Genomic DNA, 21,400 nt, shown 5'->3' with positions numbered 1-21,400 from the left:
CCTGAACAGCCAATGGAATAAAGAAGAAATCAAAATTTTTTAAAAATCTTGAAACAAATGACAAAGAAAAAAACAAACAAAATTTTATGGGATACAGTAAAAGGAGTTCCAAAAAAAAGTTTATTGTAGTAATGGCTTACATTAAGAAAAAGAAATAATTTGACCTAACTTTATACCTCAAGAAACTAGAAGACGAAGAACAACCTAAGCCCAAAGTTAGTGCAAGGAAGGAAATAACAAAGATCAGAGCGGAAATAAATGAAACAGTGGTTACAATGACAATAGAAAAGATCAATGAAACCAAGAGCTGCTTTTTTTACAGATAAAAAGTGGCAAACCTTGGCTAGACTAACTAAGGAAAAGAGACTCAAAATAAAAAATGAAAGAGCAGACATTACAACTGATAGCATGGAAATACTAAGGATTATAAAAAACTACTATGAACAATTATATTACAACAAATTTGATAAACTATGAGAAATGGATAAAGTCTGAGGAACATACAACCTACCAAGGTTGAATTATGAAAAAATAGAAAACCCAAACAGACCAACTACAATAAGGAGACTGAATCAGTAATCAAAACCTCCCAACAAAGAAAAGCTCAGGACCAGAGGGCTTCATTGGTGAATTCTACCAAACATTTAAGGAAGAATTAACAACAATCCTTCTCAAACTCTTCCAAAAAATAGAAGAAGAGGGAACACTTACAAACTCATTTTACAAGCCAGTATTATCCTAATATTAAAGCCAGACAAGGACACTACAAGAAAAGAAAATTGCAGGCCAATATCCCTGATGGACATAAACATAAATACCCTCAACAAAATATTAGCAAACAGAATTAACAGTCCATTAAAAGAAGCATATACCATGATTAGGTGACATTTATTTCATGTGTGCAAGCTTGGTTCAACGTATGCATATCAAAAAATGTAATACATCACATTAACAAAATAAAGGAAAAAAATCATGTGATTATCTTAAAAAAAAAAAAAAAAATGGGCAGAGAACCTGAACAGACAAAGATGACATACAAATGGCCAACTGGTAAATGAAAAGGCACTCAATATCATTAATCATCAGGGAAATGCAAATTAAAATCACAATGTGACATCAGCCCACGTCTGTTAGAATGGCTATTAAGAAAAAGACAAGAGAGAGCAATGGTGGTGGGGATGCTGAGAAAATGAACCCTTGTGCACTGTTGGTGGGAATGTCAATTGGTGCAGCCACTGTGGAAAATAGCATGGAGGCCTCTCAAGAAACTAAAAGTAGAACTACCATATGATACAACAATCCATTTTCTGATCCATATCTAAAGGAAATAAGTCACTATATTATGATATAGTATGGTATGATACAAACACAGAGAGAGAGTAGAATATTACTCAGCCTTAAAAAAGGAAATTCTATTAATCTGGGAGGCATTATGCTAAGTGAAATAAGCCAGAAAGAAAAACACAAATACTGCATGGTATCACTTATATGTGGAATCTAAATTAAAAAGTCAATCTGGGTGTTGGGGAAAATGGGAGAGGTTCATAAAAGGGTGTAAACCTTTACTTATAAGATAAATAAGATATGAAGGTTTAATGTATAATATTATGACTATAGTTGATAATACAGTATTATATAATTGAAATTTGCTGAAAGAGTAGAACTGAAGTCATCTCACACAAAAAAGGTAAGTATATAAAGTGATGGATGTATTAATTAACTCAGTGGTAGAAAACTTTTTGTAATGTATATGTATATCAAATTGTGTTGTATACTTTAAATACATTACAATTGTATTTGTCAATTTTACCTCTAAAACTGATAAAATAAATGTCTTTCCAGTTGTTTTAAAGCCTTCATGAATCAGTTTTCCTAAAAGCACTGATGGAATTCAGACATCTGTAGATTTTCTAGTTCAAATAATGATACTACATGTAATTTTTGTTCCCATACAAACTTGCCTCCTTTTGACCAATGAAGAAACTGAGGAATGCTGAATTATTTGTAATAGTCACACAGATGATAGGTGATAGAACTAGAATGTGGATCCAGTTATTGATCCTACATATTCTTCGCACCACTTACTGCTCTCTTCTCTGTTGCTCCCACTTACATTAACCATAAAATCTAGCACAGTGCTCTTCATAAATTCGTGAAAAATATTAGGGAATCGAAGAGACCTTAAGAGCATCTCTTTCTTCCAGCAGGTAAATATAATACATGGCATTTTAATTCTTTTTGCTGGCAAGTAATGTCCAGGAAAGTATTAAACCAAGAGTCATACTAAAGTACCAAGCTCTTGTTATCAGGACAACAAAAACATTATGGAAACAAATTCTTGGTCTTGAAATTTTTATGGCATGAGTCCTCATGACTATAAACCAAGCTTTTAAGACAAGGAGACTAACTCATCCCCCAAAAATCAAATACAATTTCTTTGTGTGTTTTTTCCAAAGTATTTTTCTTCTTTGTTTCTTCTGTGCTTTGTGAAGCCTCCTGAAACCATAGTCATCCTAAAAATACATCACACATTTAAGGGGGGAAAATAGAAAGTCAAATTATCATTTATTTTAAATATTGGGTGACAGTTGACATCCTGCTTTGTTCCTCCTGCTGATTTTTATTATCTTTGGAATAAAAAGACTGTCTGCATGACTCTGAAAAAATTTGTAACAAAAGCCAGTCAAGAAAAAATGGCAATCACCAGTTTTAGGAGACTGAGTCATCTTAAATGACTATGAACAGCACCTGCATTTTAGCTGCTAATGTAGATCAGGTCGCAGGATGAAGTGGGAATTCTGATTTTATGTCCAGCTAAAAGGAAGCAAGAGAAAGCAACTGACGTGCTTATTTCTCTCTCTCTCTCTGTGATTCTGTCTTTCAAGTTTTAAAGAGATTTGAAGTATTACTAAAACTGTACTGAGAGTTTTCCCTGACTGTGAGAAAACAAATATGTATTGTTGTAAACCACTAGGTTTTGGAGTAATTTGCTACACAGCAATAGATAAATAACACAAGCAGTAATTCTGCTGACAAAACCATGATTAAGGTCTATTTCTCAACCCAAGCATATTCTTTCAAACAGTTTCTAGGAATCCAACATTAAGTTTTTAAAAAGAGAGATGGACAGCAGAGGCCAGTAGAATAATAAAATATAAAAATAATAAAATAAAATAAAGAAGAAAACTGAAATCTTCAACCATAAAAATTATGCCAGAATGAGACCTTTAGCTCTGTATACCCAACTATGGAATTGGCTTGAAGTAAAATGACAAGATGATTAATGAGTTTTTATGAAATTTTATAACCAAAATATTTCTAAATCTGATTAGCACCAGCCATTTAACCCCTAAAGCAACCCTCAAAGCCCCAAGCTCACAAGCAGAAAGTGAATTTTGAGAACTGTGAAATTCCAAAAAGGTCAAATTCTCTAATGTCCCCTCGGGGTCATCATGGAAGATGGTGAGCCAGGAAAGCAGTAGACAGGGACTTTCTCCCAGAGAACGGAATCTGCAGCTTTCAGACAGGTTAACCTCCCTCTCCCAAGATTTCCCTCTGCTATTATCTTCATTATTTTGGCCCAACAGTATATGAAAACGAAAATGGACTAGTGACTTCTATATCCTTCCAATTATTGAATTTTCTGATGGGGAACTTTTAAGTCAGTGATCCCTTTCCTACCCCACCATGAATCATGTTGGCTGGAGCCAACTTCAAACTTCATTTGAAGTTTACGGGATATTGGATTATGGGGATTCACATAAGATCTGATGGCAATTGACTACACCTCATCCTGACATTGTGAACTTTTGGTTGGAAGCGTTAACTAAGCAAGACTTTGGGTCTGCACAGTTAATAAAGAGTGAGTGTCTCTTATGTGTGGGAAAATGGTGTGCAAGAATAACTGGGACCATAAGAAGTGTACTGTGCTTACCCTTCTCCTCTGGCAAAGGAGCCACACATGAAATAAAACTATCACAATAAATAAGTCTATGTTAGTAGTAGAGCTACCCCATTAAAAATTCTACACTCTCCATAGCCTATCAAACAAATACAAATACCTTTGACCATGGGTCACAGAGTTAGGCAAATCCCATGATCTGAGGGTACATTCCCCATAAGATATCTCTCACTTCAGGCACCAGCTACAGATTTGACAGTCCCCAGGGCCACCCTCATTTCAGACCAGCTGGCTACAAATTCCAGGGTTACCCCAACCACCCTTGGGTTCAGTAATTCACTAGAAAGACCCACACAGCTCACTGAATACAATTATAATCACAGTCGCATTTATTATATCCCAGGATACAAATTAGAACCAGCCATAGGAAAAGACACACAGCAAAAGGTCTAGAAGGATTCCAAACATAAAGTTTATGTAAGCATCAATGTAAGATAATATGCAAATATTGTATTAAAATATATATGTACATATGTAAACTCCATTTAATAAACAAGTACTTGCTGGGTACTTCTTATGTGCCAGGCACTGTCCAGGTCTTAAAAGGTAATATTTTTAGGTCTCTCTTGTTTTTTCAAGTCTCCTGGGCAGAAACATAGCTTTTTTACTGGACTATCTTTTCAAGAATGTTTATGTAGCAGGCAGCCTTGGAAAGGAGAGAGTATATCTCCTTCTAAGGCAGAAGGTAGATTTGTTTTATGTCCATGATTTTAAAGATAATGCTTCCCCTGGGACAGAGATTGGGTAGAATTGCCTGAAGCCCCAGTATAAGATTGGGACTTACTAGGCTCAGAGCTGCTCAGATGTGATCAAACAATGTAAATACAGCATCTGCCAGGGCTACTTCCACATCACCCCCAGGGGAACTGAGGGACAGATGGAAAAAAAGAAACCAATATTACTATGAAGCTCATGTTGCCTGCTGTACCAGGAGTAGTGAGCCTCTCTGTCTCTGACCCAGGAACTTCGTATTTTCTGCCAACATCCATCCAACTGTAGCAGGCTAACTTGCCAATTTGTGATGTTAAAATCTCAGACTCTTCATAGTTCTTGACACTAAGTACCAAAAATACAGTGGTAAACAAAATGGATAATAGCCCCTGAGCTGGTGAACTTACATTGTAGCTATAAATATTTTTATACGTGCGTTTGTTTATGTGCATGTGCAGACTATGCACTTCTATTTCCTCATCAGATTTCTCCTCACCTTCACTCTAATGAAATCACCCTTTTGAAGGTCATCAATGGCTTCCAAACTGCCAGATCCAACAATCTAAGTTGTCTCATCCTTCTTGACCTCACCACAGTTTTTGACATGTTGCCAATTTCTGTATCTTGAAATCTCACCCAATCTTGGAACTGCTTTTGTGAGATCCAGTGAAGTTAGAATTGTACTTCATCTTTTCAATAATTACATCATAATCCACAACATATGGTCTTAATAAGGACACATTTATATACTGGATTTTGTTATGACAATTCAGCTGAGACTGGTAGCTATGCATTCCAAAATCACCCTCCCTACATGGTTCTAGATTTGAGTTGGATCAAAGAGGAGCTTATCTGAGTGAAGAAGCCAATAATCTTGGAAGGTTGTGGGAGAAGAATGGCAGAAAGTCATGGAAGTATTCATTTGGCTCCAGTTTCAGCTCATCTTTTGACTCTTTCCACCAACAGACAACAGCTCCAAGCCAACCACCAAGCTGTACCAAGATGGTAGCTTCCACAGAGCTCTTCTCAAACCTCTTCCCCCACCCCCATATAAAGTCTCAATTCAATAACCTGACATGCACACTTTCTGGAACTTTTCTGCAAGTTCTGACCTGCCTGCCCACAACAGACTTTTTTGGTTAGTGACTTTTGCTGTATTTCACTTCCGTTTCAGACTTTTATATGCCCAACACCTTCTACATGTTTTTAAGCTTTAATTATTATAATAAAATCCTTCTACACATAATACTTTTAGTGTTCCTATTTATAGGCAGAACTCTAAAGGATACATGTGTTAAATTAAAAATTAAGTGATTATTCCTAGAAAATAAACCACATTTTACATTCTGGGGGTAAAACCTGGGTGTTCCTCTCAATAGTTCTCAGAACAAAATGCAAGGGACCTACTCAAGAATATGCATGCACCTTGGAACGTTCAAAACTAAGGTGTACAGTTAGACATGCGTGCAAGCAGATTCACTCTGCTATGGAAGGGACTGTGTTCCCCTCCCAAATTCATATGTTGAAAACTAAGCCCCCAGTGTGACTGTGTCTGGAGATAGTATCTTTAGAAGGTAATTAAAGTTAAATGAGGTCATAAGTGCAGGGCCCTAATCTGACCAGACTGTGGCCTTATAAGAAGAGGAAAAGAGAGGAAGGGGTGGGGGGGGGGCGGGGAGAAAATGAATGAGAATTTTTCTCTCGCCCATGTGAGGACACAATGAGAAGGTGACTGTCCACAAACCAGGAAGAGAACTCTCACCACAACCATGCCGTGTCATCTGATCTTGGACTTCCAGCCTCTAGAACTATAAGAAAATAAATTTCTGTTGAAATCACCTAGTCTATCGGTTTTGTTATGACAACCCAAGCTCTGACTAAGGCACATTCTATATGACATCAGGCTCAATTTGTCTATAGAATCCACTTCAGGTGTCCTGCCTTATATAGCATTTTCGGGTAGGGTTCATGAGATAGGGAATTAGAGAGGACACTAAAAAATTCAGTTTGTACAGATTTTCGGCCAATTTTCCTACAATCAGCGCCCCTCCTGATCCTGGCCTGCAGAGGGTATGGTGCCTCTGTGACATGCTCTCTGTGGGGTGAACTGTCTCACTTTGTTTGTGTGTGGGCATTTGAGGATTATGAAAATCTTGCTTGCAGTGATGGCTCCTTTCAGATTCTCTCTAACCATATAGGTTTTCTCTTTTTTAATGCTTTCAAAGGAAATCAGATGGAAACGGTAAATGTGGTAGCACCTTGCTTAATCAGCAGTCCTAATCCGATATACAAAAGTCATTTGAAATTAACCTTTGGTTGAATAACAAGAATTGGCATATTTTATCAAAATCTTGGTAATAAAAATGTGCTGCCTCAGGTGTTACATGACTTTGAATGTTTTTTGGTACACATTACTTTGGGAGGAAATTATGTAACTTTGTAAGCCATCCTTTTCAACACAGGACCTCTTTGGTATCCTTAGTGGCCGATAAAAATTAACTTGATTAAGAAGATGACCTATCTAGCTTCTAGGATATGACCAACACACTGAAAGAATCTGACTCATTGTGTACTGGGCTTTTCACTTTTGTGTTTAACATCGAACAAGCAGGAAAAAAGCATATGCCATCAAGGAGTTGGTGTTCAGTGTTCTGGGCAAGCTTCTAGGTCTTTTGGGGTATAGCCAAGCAGCACAAACTCATAGCTAGATCATGGAATCAGGACACCAGAGTTCTATTTCTATGTCCAACATTTTAGTACAATCAAATGGAATGCAAATTGAAATATGAAATGTAATGTTTCAGCTAAATCAATGTTCAAGTTGGCAACTTATTATATGCAGCCTGTTCAGAATTGAGGAATTTGCTATTGTCTAGACCATGTTTCAGACAGTGAGCCGCAAATCCCAATGTAGAGGCTATTCTGTTGTTACATAACTTGAATAAATCTCCTCTCCCAAAGTCAATGAAAAAAATGCAAGAATAATAAATCTGTAATAAGGTTGGAACTCATGTCAAATAAAACTTATTTATAATCATATATTGTGACATATGGCCATATTCAAAGCATCTTTGATATTAAAAATCTAAGATGATGAATCTTACTGTGTACAGAAACTGTCAAGCTAACATAGACACTATCACACAGCATTTGTTAATTAACTATTTGCCAAGTTCAGTATGCCAAATTAGACAAACCCACAATAGCTAAGTGATGTTAGTCTAAAGAAATCACAGTTATTCATTGAAGAATTCCAATTTGTATAAACAGATATCAAGTTTTAGTATGAAAACAGGTAATTATTATAGTAATTGCAAATGTTGTTATGTCAATAAGATTGTACAAAGGAAGTGCTAAATTTTTCCCTTTCCTTTCTTTAGTAGTTAATTGAGACACAATAATACCACCCAAAATGATTCCCCTGTATGGCTACTTAAATACACTTTGCTCTTAATAAATTAGAAAATATCATTTCCAAACAGTTAGAGAATATATTCAGATAATTTGCAGTAATAAAAAATAAGAAAAGCCACAGACTTCATAAGACCTTTCCCACAAAAATAAAGAGCCAACTGGCAATAACATCGTCCAGTGGAGATGAAGACCATCAGAATTTTCTTTGCCCTGCCAAAAAAGTTAGAAAGTTATCATCAATAATAATCCGGTCAAGAAAATAAACTCAAATTGCATAATCCATGAAATAAATTTTTATGTGATTAGTTAATTTCTTTAAACTATATTAAGACTATTATGATTTTATTAAGTTCTACTAAAGTTGAATGAGAGGTTGGAAGAGATAATCTCAAAGCTCTTTTCCAACTTTATATTTTATGATTCTATGAATGTCTGGTGGATCTGGAATAGAATATAGATAAAGTAGACTGAAAAATAAAATTTCCTCCATAATGCTGACTGTGTTTATTTGATTTTTGAAAAAACACAAGAAAGAGGAAAATTCATCTTCATTGAACTTTCTTTTTATGTCTTTTCAATACTGGAACAGTTAGTACAGAGTCTCCTTCCAAGTAGTTATTTCTTAATGACTTTTAAAAAATAGGAGAGGAATGAATGACTATCTGATAAGAAAAAATTTCCTAGTAGACAATATGCATTAGAAAGATTGATTTTAAAGTCTTAAATAAACCTTTAAATATATCTATTATTCAAAGCCTGGCAAATATGAACTGTGAGCTCCCATTCACAAAAATTATTTTATTCCTTTCACTTAAAAGAAAAAAATATAGTAGTTGAAGACTTTAGTCAATTTTAAAGTTATGAAAGAAAAAATATGTCCATGATAAATTTGCTAATGATATCAGGCTCTATAACTTTGTAATTGTAAGAAAAATATAATCTTAAACTGTCAGATTTGTGGCCATGTGTTACTGATCAAAAGTTCATTAGATATTTATTAAATGATTTGAAGTTATTAATTTCAAAATGTGTATCATGTTGAACAGTAATTTCTTTTTCTTTCTTCCATTTGTTTTCCTAACCAATTTTTCAGAAAAAGCATAAGATTTATAAAAAAAAGTTCTGGATTCACATTCAGACTTTCACTTTTACAAACTATATGATCTTGGTTTAATAGCTATTTTTCTTATGATAGAATTGCTAAGGTATTCACATTATACAATGATGTACTTACAAGTGCTTTGTAATCCATACAGCCAGGTGGAAATGGTAATTAGATAATAAGGCAGAGACAGCTGCCTGTCCATCAAAATTGCCTTTCCTCCTCTGTTGTATATTAATGTAGCTGCTTAATGGAACTAAGGGTTCCATTACCAAGAGCACCTTGCAGCCAGCTATGGCCTTGTGACTAGCTCCTATAGGCAGAATGAAAATTATGTGTGTCACTTTATGACCAAGGTAATAGTCTTGTGCATCCTTCATGCTCTCTTTCTCCTTCTATAAACTAGATAAAAATGATGATCGCCCCAGGAACTGACTGAAAATGGAAGAAGCTTAGGTCCCTGAATAACAATATAGAAAAGAACTGCCCACTAATCAGGAATACACACCTGGGACTGTTACTATAGCAGTGACAATAATCCGCTCTTGTGTTGAGCCATTATATATTTTACATATATATTTTGTCACAGCTTAGCATACCCTTACCAATACAGAAATTGACACTTTGAAATCAAGTGCTCCTTTTAGGAAAAAACTAAATGATATGGCATGGGTTTAGTAGTTGGGCAATGAGGGAAGAGATGATGTAGGCTGGGAAGTTGGGGAACTGTACTATGCAGCATCAACATATTTAATTAAACCGTTGCCTGAGATAAGTTCAAAAGCAGAACACATACTACTGCAGTTGTAAGGAAATTATTGGAAGGAGCTCAAGTGTTAGTATGTGTTGGCTTTATATGCTGCTTTTAGCAAAATATTTTAAGAAAAAAAATTAGCTCATGTATGACTAACCAAAAAGGGACAGGGCTAGAAAAGTTAACAGCTCTTGGAGCTCACACAGCATTTTCTCTCCAAACACTGTTAAGACTTCAGAAAAATCACTCAGCCATGTGGCAAAGGTCAGACTAAAGGCATTGATTTCCCACCCAAGCTTACTCTGATAGACAGTTTTAGGATAGAGTGCTTGCTAAGTATGGAGAAATAGGTATGAGAGAAAGAAAGCAAAATTATAAGGCCAAATTAAGAACTATGTCTAAGAAAGAATTTGGGGTATGATTATAGATAACCAGAAAGAAATATTTCTGAAACCTATCAAGGTTTTGAAAGAACTATGTTGACCAAGAAAGCACAATCCTGGACTCAAGCAAGTGACTAATGGGGAAGCCTTAACACTGGACCCCCAAGCTTGAATGAAAAGTCAGCTATAAGTTGGTCAGCCCTCAAATAGGCAGAATCTCCAATATCCGCTTTACAAGATACCCTGGAGAAAATGAATGAGGAAAGAGATGAAATCAGGGGCATAGAGAACAATGGACAAGAGAGTACCTCTCAAGGAGTAAATACAGGTATAATCCATAATCTACTATTGGGGATATTTTAATGCCTGCTCAGCAGAATATGACCAAAAAGTAGTGACTGAGATTTTTGACATAATAGTCTACCCTTCTACCATTGTAGATTTGGTATGGGGAAGGGCAGCTTGTTTGTCTTTTTAGTTAACAGGTCAATGAATAGATAGAAGCCACATCTGGACTATGAACAGGACTGTACCTCACCTAGAGATCCTGTATTTCGAGCTCAATGCAGTAATAATTAAAACTTGGGATGTTTCCCTCAAGAATGTGATAGGTGTGTCCTTCATGTGGGAAAAAAAGTGCACACTTACCACCCAAAGAACTGAGTAACTTTGATTAGCAGAGAAATGGACTGTGGGAGTAGCTATTTCTTCCCTATTCTCATTGTGCACTTGTAGCTGGGAAGCAGCAAGCCAGTTAAATCATTTACTTGCCCTCCCAATATCCAGATGTGGTCCTGTGATAAATTCTTATCGAAGCAGTATGAACAGAAATGATGAGAACCACTTCCAAGGAAAGAATTTAATAAGTTGGTTTCTCTTCTGAACTTTCCACTTTCCCTTATATTAGTAAATGCCAATGATGATGAAAGGTAGAGCTGCAATCCGGAGGAAATTGACCCCCTGGGTCACCCTGAAGAAAAGAAGCACCTGGAATTATTGTGTGAACTAGAAATAAACTTGTATTGCATTCAAGTCATTTGCATCATTTTTTAGTGTCTTTTGTGACCACAGTTTAGTGTTCTCTTCCAAATTGTAGTTACATCATCTGTGGATGTTATTTATTCAGGGAAAAGCACAACGTTAATAAATTTTTTGGAAATGTTCCCAAGAGAAATATGTAATGAAATATAATATCTGACGCATATTTTTTCAGGAATCTTGCTTCTAAAAGGGAGGTGAAAATTCATTATGTAAAACTGAGCTAGTTTCCATTGTATGATATGAAGAGGCTTAGATTCTGTGTGATATCTTTGATTTTTATACAGTTATTTTCTCTCAATATCAAAATAGTAATGAGAACAATTGTAGAAACCAAAAGACAATATTACATATGAAGTAAAACTTTATCTACTGTGCCAAAGATTATAATGTTTGTGTGTCTGCAAAATTAATATATTAAGCTAATGCTCAATGTGATGATATCTGGAGGTGTGGCTTTCAGGAGGAGATTAGGTCATGAGGGTGGAGTCCTCATGGGTGGGATTAGTGCCTTTATGAAAGAGACCCCAGAGAGTTCCCTCTCCCTCTAAGCCATCTGAGGACATAGCAAGAATGTGGCTGTCTATGAACTAGGAAGTGAGTCCACCAGAAACCAAATCTGCCAGCCCCTTGATCTTGGACTTCCTAACCTTCAGAACTGTGAGAAATAAATGCTTATTTTAAGCCTCCAGCCTATGGAATTTTTATTACAGCAACCTAAACAGACTATGATATATTGTCATGGTTCATATGACTTTCCCTGTCTGTTATTTTAAGTGTTATTTTAAGTATTTTGGTTTCTTGATTATTTTTCACACATAAACAAGATTGTAGTACCCTGGTAATTACATCTCTTACAGTCTAAGTTTTATTTTTATTTTGTAACTCATCCTATTAGAATTCTGATTTGATGCAAAATCTGCACATCCTTAAATACTCTTGCAGAGAATGTTTACAAACTCATGGCTCATCAAAGCAGGTTAACATGGAAACAGCTGATATGACATTTTTTAAGAGATTTAATGATGGAAGAATGTGACTGTTTATCTCCACATATATCCATTTTTATTCTAAATTACACATATCTAAGAACAATTTGCTTACCTTCCCCCAAAATAATCTATATAAATTACTCTCCAAGGTAAACATTCCTCCAAAATTAAGGAAATATCTTTATATAAAGATTTTTAAATATATGAAATATGTGGGGGTTTTTTAAGAGGATGGATTTACTGTCTTTTGTCAGTCCCCGAGAAATATAGAATAAATAAAAAAGAAAACTAAAGAAATGTGTAATAGGTAAATTATTTTTTACTTACCAGGTGGCAATATACTATGACACCAAAAGCAGTTTTAACCTATAGCTAAGTGGTAATAAAATGTCATATACATAAGTTTACTTAACAGAGTTGAGTGCACTTGGGAAATGGGAAAATAGTACTTTTCCTTGAAAAAACAAAAAGAACTATCTACCTTTCTCCTTGAAGCAGAAATAACCCTTCAGGTCACATTGCTAGTTTAGTAAAAGAATGCCATGGTTCACGTTTCAGGCTGCTTTGTGTTCTAGGCATTGACCTAAACTTTAGACAATGACAAATTGCATAACTACATCACTCTTATTTAAAGAAAACACTTTGAAATCTTACATCATTAGACAATAAAATATATGGTTTATGGAAAGAAAAAAGCAAAATTCTATCTCTACAAATAAAAGTTCTCCCATGGGAAAACAGTATCTGTTTCCCTATATGTAGATATAACTTAAGAAAACAATCTTCTACTTCCTAATATAAAAAAAGGAAAATTGAAAGGTAGAAATCATATTTAGGGTGAAACACTTGGCCTTAGAAAAAATTGAGCAGACACCAGCTAAGTGATTGGGGAAATATATAAACAAGGCTATGACTGATATAACTTGTACCTTGAAAATCAAGTAAGAGACCCTGCTGGCGTCGCTCAGTGGTTGAGTGTCCTCCTATGAACCAAGAGGTCACCAGTTCAATTCCTGGTAAGGGCACATGGCCAGGCTGCAGGCTCCATTCCCAGTAGGGGGTATGCAGGAGGCAGCCATTCAATGTTTCTCTCTCCCATTGATGTTTCTATCTCTCTAGCCCTCTTCCTTCCTCTCTCTCTAAAATCAATAAAAACATAAAGAAGAAAAAATAAAATCAAGTAAGAGAAGCCACAATATATGCGTAAGAGAGGAAATGGGTTAGGAATCAAAACACCTAGACAATCACCCATATTCACTTGCTGACGGAATTGACTCTCAGTTCACTCATTTCTCACTACTTCTACTAAAAGAGATTGAAAACTAAAAGCTACATTTCCCAGACTCTCCTGCATATAGTTTGGATATAAGATTCTGCCAAGCATGATTTAGAAGTCAGAATAAGAAGGAAGCCTCCTTCCTAAATTTGCACAAGTAAGTGTTTTCAGTGTTCTAATTTCAAGTTCTATTTTCTAGTCACCAGCTTTGTAAGTAGCAAAAACAGGTTCCTGCAAAATGATTTGACCTCCTCCAGGCATTTCTACGATTTTTAACTAAAATTCCTGAATTAAACTCTATTCTGCTTAAAATTCACGGAGTGGTTCCTTTCTCCTGTACTGGATCCTGACCCATTCACAAACCGTGAATGATTAACAAACTATTTGAGCCTCATGATCATAGGTGAGTATAAATAGATATTATTTCAACTGAGAAGAACTATGTCCAGATTTATGCTTTCCAAACACCAAAGAGAAAAAACATTAAAAATTATATAAATATGTCAAAAGATAGACTGTAAGAAAACAGCAAAGAAATTTTTAAAAAGCATAAAGTACGAAGACTTTATGGCCTCATTCCATTTGTTAAAAGAAAACAGTAAGAGAGTCCATGAGTTTCTTTCCTCTCCTTTTTAAATCTCACTGAAAGAAGAATTAAGTTTAAAGCAGAATTTAAGAGGAGCATTAACCTAGAAAAGTGAAGGTAATGAGAAGAGTTTCTAAATAAATACGAGATGCCAACAATTATCTGGAAACTGGAGAGCGTACATAAGTGAGCAGCGAGTGAAACCGGCAGCGGTAACCACAGGCTACACCAGGAGCGCTGCAGAGGCAGCGGGAGTCTCTCTTCCTGATGGAATGTCTGAGGCCCCGGGCTCCCCCTTGGCCAGCAAGGGGAGGACAAGATTGAATAGCGCGGGAGGAACAGACACTTAACACATGTTCTGTGAACCTACGTTTGAGTCTATTTTGCTAGTTTAAAATGTTCTCTGTATCTTCCAGAATGTTTAAAATAGCCCCAAAGTATATTTTTAACTTGAGGCCAAACATTGGAAATGAGGGGGGAAATGAGAAGTTAAGGGAAGTGAACCAAACAGTTGATATCAGGAATCAGTAACTTTTTCAGTTTTCTAAGGCGAACAAGCAAGTGTTACAGGTGTTTACATAGGAAAGGAGACTCTAAGTCTGGGCTTAGGAGGAAGCTGACTTTTCTGGTGTAGACTTTGAGTGGTTTTCTATGTGTAACTGCTATATCCCTGGGGATGGGGATGGGGATGGGGGTGGGGGTGGGGGTGGGGGTGGGGGTGGGGATGGGGTTGGTGAGCACCTTCAAAGGAAAGACTAGACCAAAATGGAAGATAAATATTTTTAAAGAAGGGATTCCTATTATCTGTGATTTTTTTAAAGCAACCTAATCTTCCTTCTTAAAATGTGTAGTTCCGATGGGTCTATTTGTTATTCCTGCTCCATCCCACCCTGGTTCTATAGATGTCTTGGCATCTATAATAAACAGGTTGCAGTACAGGTGCTGATAGCCCCAACTCCCACAGAACTTAAGACCAATTACTAATAAATTATTACTGACACCAACTTGCAATTATGGCATAAGGTCTTCCCATGCATGCCATTATTGTTCTAACACTTGCAAACAGAACACTTTTAAGTGGTGAATTAAGTCATGGAATGTAAAATTGGTATGTAATTATTTTTGTGTAAATATTGGAAAACTTAGGCATTGTTTTTTATAGGCAACTAAGAGTTAAAAGGCAGAGTTATTTTCAGCAGTAGAAAGATCTCTGAAAATTCATTCCTCTAAGAAAGCTATGAGAACATTAGCAGGAATTTTCAAAATCAACATTTTTACAACTCTAGAAATTAACCAAAGGTTTTCAATAATCTGTAGCCTATTGGTGGGGTGGGGAGGTAGATCTCAGTAAGAACAGTTGAAGTTTGTGGTGTTTTTAACTTTCTCCGTTCATATTTCTCGATCCTCTGCAGCAATCTGATAGGATTAGCATTCTTATACGGAGAGACACCAGAGAGCTCACTCTCCCTCACTTCCCTCAAGCACGCACTAAGGAAAGACCACATGAGGACAGAGTGAGATGACAGTGTCCTAAAACCAGAATAGAAACAGAATTGTCTCGAACTGTGATCCTGGGCTTCTAACCTCCAGAACTGAGTGAACACAAAAAGAGGCGAAAAGGAGATAAATGTCCCATGTTTCCAGTTCAATCCTTTTAGCTCCACATTTATTTGTCTTACATTTGTTGTTTATTATGCCCAATCAGAGTTTCTCTGATGAAAGGAAAAAGAGCTGTAAGTCAACGAGAGAGCACCCAGAAGCAACTGACTGTCAAAAGCCTGTCAACGATGAACAACTTCAGTTGCCTATTCTCAAATCACAATGGTGTTCTTCACACCAACATTTTTATACATTAACATTTTATTTTAAAATAACTTCTCAGTTACAGAAAAGTTGTTAAAAATCTACAATGAACTTCCTTACAGCCTTCATTCATATTCAGCAAGTATTAACATTTTGCCAAAATTGCTTACTTACAGTTTCTCTCTTCCTTTCTTTTTCTCTCTTGACTGATGTTTATAAATAATAACATATGCATATAAGTCTCAACCTCTGAGATTAAGTGGCAGACACACCTCCTTATTCCCACTTCGGCACGTATTTCCCAAGAACTAGGACTTCTCATCTAATTGCCTTCATGACACCTTTGAGCTTTCTTTTCCCTTTCTCTCTGTGCTTCCCATACTTTCTTCAGATTACAACTGGTTGGTTTGTTCACCTCTATAAATACATACCAGTACTCTGAGTGTGGGAAGCTAGGTAGAAAAAGAAAGAATATATAGAAGACTACATAGAATTCAGTTGCCATGGTGGAATTATGAAAACGGGTTTGATCAGGATCCAAGCAGAATAACCATATGTGGTGTTCTCCACTTAAAACTGTAAAAAACTGCATCAGTGTTTCGAGATGAATAACCCTAAGCATCGTCGTATCGTAGACAAATAACTCAGCATTCTGTTTTGTTTTTCTTGCCCTTCCTTCTAGTCCTTCATGAAAGATATCCAAAAACTGATCTTCCCTGAAAAACAGCACTAAAATCAAGCACAAGATTGTTTTGGCAAAACATATTGGACTGATACAAGACTAATTAGTATATTTGACTTTGGGCCTCAGGACATTTTCTTCAAGTGTTTTCATTTTTATTCATAATTTAAAACTTACCTCTCTTTTATTTTGAAATACATGCTTGTTTTGGAGACAAACTCTGGCAATATGTCAAGGAATAAGTTATAGCTAACTGATTTGAATAGCATTTATCAGGAATCTTTGGTAACTGCTTTTCTCTCTTAGAACTATAAAATCTGGCAAACAATTCAGGGAGATGTTCAGTCTTAAACAGAGATGTTACAGTTTAAGACTGAATTAAATGTAAAAAGTGCCCTTCTATCTCTCACTTGAAACTTTTGGTAATATAAATCAAAACAAAACACCCATAAAACACTAGTCTGCTTCTTTCATCTCTTAAGGAACTGTGCTCTGTTAAACTATTTTGGTGTTTTTTTACATCAGCTGTACTCTCATTAGCTCATGATTCAGTAGGAAACAGAATTTTTGGGTTGCATGGTTAGGATGTAAGGGGATTCTTCAAAGACTTAGTCATAGTTCAGAGACTTAAAATTAAACACTACCTCAAAGAGAAGAGATAGGCCCATTTTTCTTTAAATTAAATTATCCTTACTGTTAGAATAAGTAAAAATGTATCACATAAATTATTGATCTGCTAGGTGTTTAAAAATGTGTTAAAAAACTAATGTGGGACCTGACACACTTATTTTATTATTTTTTCCAGCTTTATTGAGATATAATTGACTCAAACTATTGTGCAAGTTTAAAGTGTACAATGTGCTAATTTAATACACTTAAATATTGCAAAATGATTACCACCATACCCTTAGCTATCAACTCCATCACATCACCTAATTACTATTTTTTGTGGTGAGAAAATTTAACATCTACTCTCTCAGCAACTCTCAAATATATACTATGGTATTATTAACTGTAATCACTGTGCTGTACATTAGATCCCCAGGCCTTGTTCATCTTATAATGAGAAATTCATAATCTTTCACTAACATCTCTCCTTTTCTCCCACCCCTGAGCCTCTGGAAACCACAAATCTATGGCCTTGGTTTTTTTAGATTTATCATATAGGCGAGATCACACAGTATTTGTCTTTTTTGTCTGACTTATTTCACTTAGCATAGGCCCTCAAGGTCCATCCATGTTGTTGCAGTGTCAGGATGTCCTTCTTTCTCATGGCTGAGTAATATTCCATTGTATATGTACCACACCTTCTTTATCCATTCACCTGTTGACAGACAATTAGGCTGTTTCCATATTTTGGCTATTTGGAATAATGCTGCAATGTCCCCTGAGAGTACAGACAGTCTTTAAAAGAGTGATTTCATTTCCTTTGGATATATGCCCAGGAGAGGAATTGCTAGATCATATGGTAGGTCTATTTTTAATTTTTTGAGGAACCTCCATACTGTTTTCCACAGTGGCTGCACCAATTTATATTCCCACCGACAGTGTGCAAGGGTACCTTTTTCTGTACATCCTCACCAACACTTTTTATCTCGTCTTTTTTATGATAATCATTCTAACTGGTACAAGGGGATATCTCATGGTAATTTTGATTTGCATTTCCCTGATGAGTAGTAATGTTGAGCATCTTTTCATGTACCTATGAGCCATTTGTATGTCTTCTTTGGAAAAATATCTATTCCGTTGCCCTGCCCATTTTTTAATCGAATTGGATTTTTTGCTACTGAGTTCTTTGTAAATTTTGGATATGAACCCCTTATCTGATATATGATTGGCAAATACTTTCTCCCATTCTATAGATTGCCTTTTTATTTTGTTGATTATTTTCTTTACAACACACCTATTTTATGCCTAGGGAGTTATGAGTATTTTTAGTGTTATCCTGATCCATTCAATCTCCTCTCACCTAAAGCCATTTCCCTACCATTCGCTGATGAAAAATTCTGCCAATGGAGACATATTCTTTTGTGTACTGCCCAATTATACTATGAACATTAGAATAGGTTCTCAATAATTTTTTAATAGCAGTATTTTTGAATACAAGAAGGAGAGAAAAAATCAATAGGCTAATGTTGAAATCTTATTTATAGAGACCGAACCTCTGTGGGCTTGATGATGGGACTTCTGCCTCATAGAGTTATTATTGTGAGGCTATTCCAACACAAAGGGAATAAAACGAGTAGCACAGTGTGTATAACATTGTGTATCCTCAATACAGTCTCATTCTCTTCCTCATCACACGTCCTTTACATCCTATGCACCAAAATGGCAAACCTTGCTATATGTAAATATAAGTTCTCCTCTGTTAAAATCTTACCACTTCTCTACATATGGTCTATATACAGATGTCATATTTTGACCACTCCAAATATATCTTTCAGATACCCTGACTTTTCTATATAAGTTATGCATTAACAAAGCTAAATCTATCTTTCAAGTACACTCTGTTTGATTTTTTCAGATATTACACGGTTACTGATATACTCACAAAATACATTATTTCTATCTCATGTAACCAAGGGTGAGGGGCTGGAATTGCCCACCACCCCCAGGTGTTTGAGGGGATTTGACAACCAAGAAAAATGTCAATATGGACCCACAGAGGAACCTGAGACTCACTTGTGTAAGTGGACACGAGAGCTGAGTTCAAACTCCCCTTCCATCTGTTCCTTTTGTGATGAGAAGACAGCTGCAGTAAGTGGTGGGAAGCAAAGGGGCTGACGCAAATAATACCCTGCTCAAGTGAGAGGGCTGCCAGAAGAGACCCCAAGCTCACTGACCAGCTGCAGGGTAGAAAGAAACATAGCATCTCTCCAGAACCCCTGCTTGGCATGTAATTTTATGCTGAGGTAAGAAGTTGCCTCATTACTAACTCTGGCCCCCTAGAGAAGTTAGAGGCCAAGAAAGTAGCTGCAGAACTGTAGATAAATGCCTGGTTGGGTTTTCCTCAACAGAAAGCAAATGGTGTGTGGCTGTCGGCTACCCTGACTGAAGCTGATTCCTGTCCCAGAAACCCTGGACACTGGTACTTTCTGGGGCTCTCGTCCACCTAAAGGGTTGTCCAGGCTTGAAGGGCACCATCTCCTCACACCCCAAAATTAAAGATGTGAGAGCACTTTTCACATCTCAGGAATGTAATTCTCCTATAATCTCTAAGTCTATTGCTTACCTTTCAGGTGGTTTACTTCCAATTAAATTTTTATAAACATTCATTGTGAAAATAAAATACAGGCTGTCTATAGCTGTTCAATCATAGGATTCAATTTTCCAGAGTTCCATTAATCCTATTATACAAGTTCTGACAATATCTGCTACAATACAAAAATTTTTAAATATTTTGCAGGTGGTAGTATCTGATAAGTAATTTCATTGATTTAACACTTTTCATATAAATCTAAGAAAGTGTCTTTGTGTCATGTCTACTAGAATGACTAACATTTATTACAGGTTACCTAATTCTTAAATAATGATGTTTTAAAGGGGTGTGGTCCTCATATCATGTTGTGTTGCTATCTCTTCCATAGTTATAAGATATAAAATATAAAATTATAAGATATTCATGTAATAAAAAATATTTATTTTTTTAAGTGAGAAAATCTGGTGTCAATATACATTTTAGCTTCTGGATGAAATTTCAACTAAAATTATGTACTAAAATGATACCTATTGGACATATGTTTTCTAAATTTAAATATCTGAAAACCATTATTGCAAACTCTAAAAAAGCACAATTTGCTGTTACATTATAAAGCTCATTAAGTGATCTTCTAGTAACTAACTAAACACATAAAGCTAGTATATGAGCTTTTCATAGTCTATAGTTCATTTTGTTACATGTAATATCCCCTTAAAGTGTGTGGATATTTCATGTCTCAACAATTGCCAATAATTGTTTCCCTTTACTGAAGTTTCTAAATTTTGAGTCAGTTAAAGGAAAGTGACTTAAAAAGAGCAATTCTGCCACCTGGTGTTCTGGAAAATTTGGAGTTGCTGCCTGCTTCTGGGAAATGGCCAGTAGTTCCTTGCCAACTTGAACACTGTAACTCTGAATCAGAATTCTAGAATCACCGGCTGTGCCCCTCCCCGTTTTCTTCCCCCCCCCCCCCAAGTTTGCACAATCCAGTCACGGAAGCTGGTAACCTTATCTGTACCTGTGCCACAGTTAGGACTCATTCTTCAGGATTGTTACTAAGATTTATAAAGCCAAATAACAAAACTTTAATTGAAGCCATATGAGTTCCTGCTTGGAATTTTATCATGGAGATATATATTTGTACGTCTGAATTGCTGAATTACTAGTTGATACCTTGGACCACAGAGAGTATATTGTGCTATATTTTAAAAAATTAATAGTAAGAACAATAAATAAAAACAATCTTACAATTTTTAAAAACTGGAACTTTTGGAGCTAGGAAAAGTTGTGTGTGTTTTTTTAATTCAGATAATTAACAGAAGTGAACCAACCCCCAAACTTCTGTAAAATTATCATCCATGGGATTGAAAAAGAAACAAAAAACAACCCATTGACAACAAAGCAATTACCACTAAACTAACCGATGTGTCTCTTTCTTACAGTGGAAAGTGCTAGAAAACAATGCATTGTTTCAAGGCTTCCAATTTATCATTCTGCCCTAG

Source organism: Miniopterus schreibersii (genome assembly GCF_964146895.1).
Source record: "Miniopterus schreibersii genome assembly, chromosome: 5".
NCBI classification, from domain to species: Eukaryota; Metazoa; Chordata; class Mammalia; order Chiroptera; family Miniopteridae; genus Miniopterus; species Miniopterus schreibersii.
The sequence above is the reverse complement of the archived record's forward strand: the minus strand, read 5'-3'. Positions refer to the sequence as shown.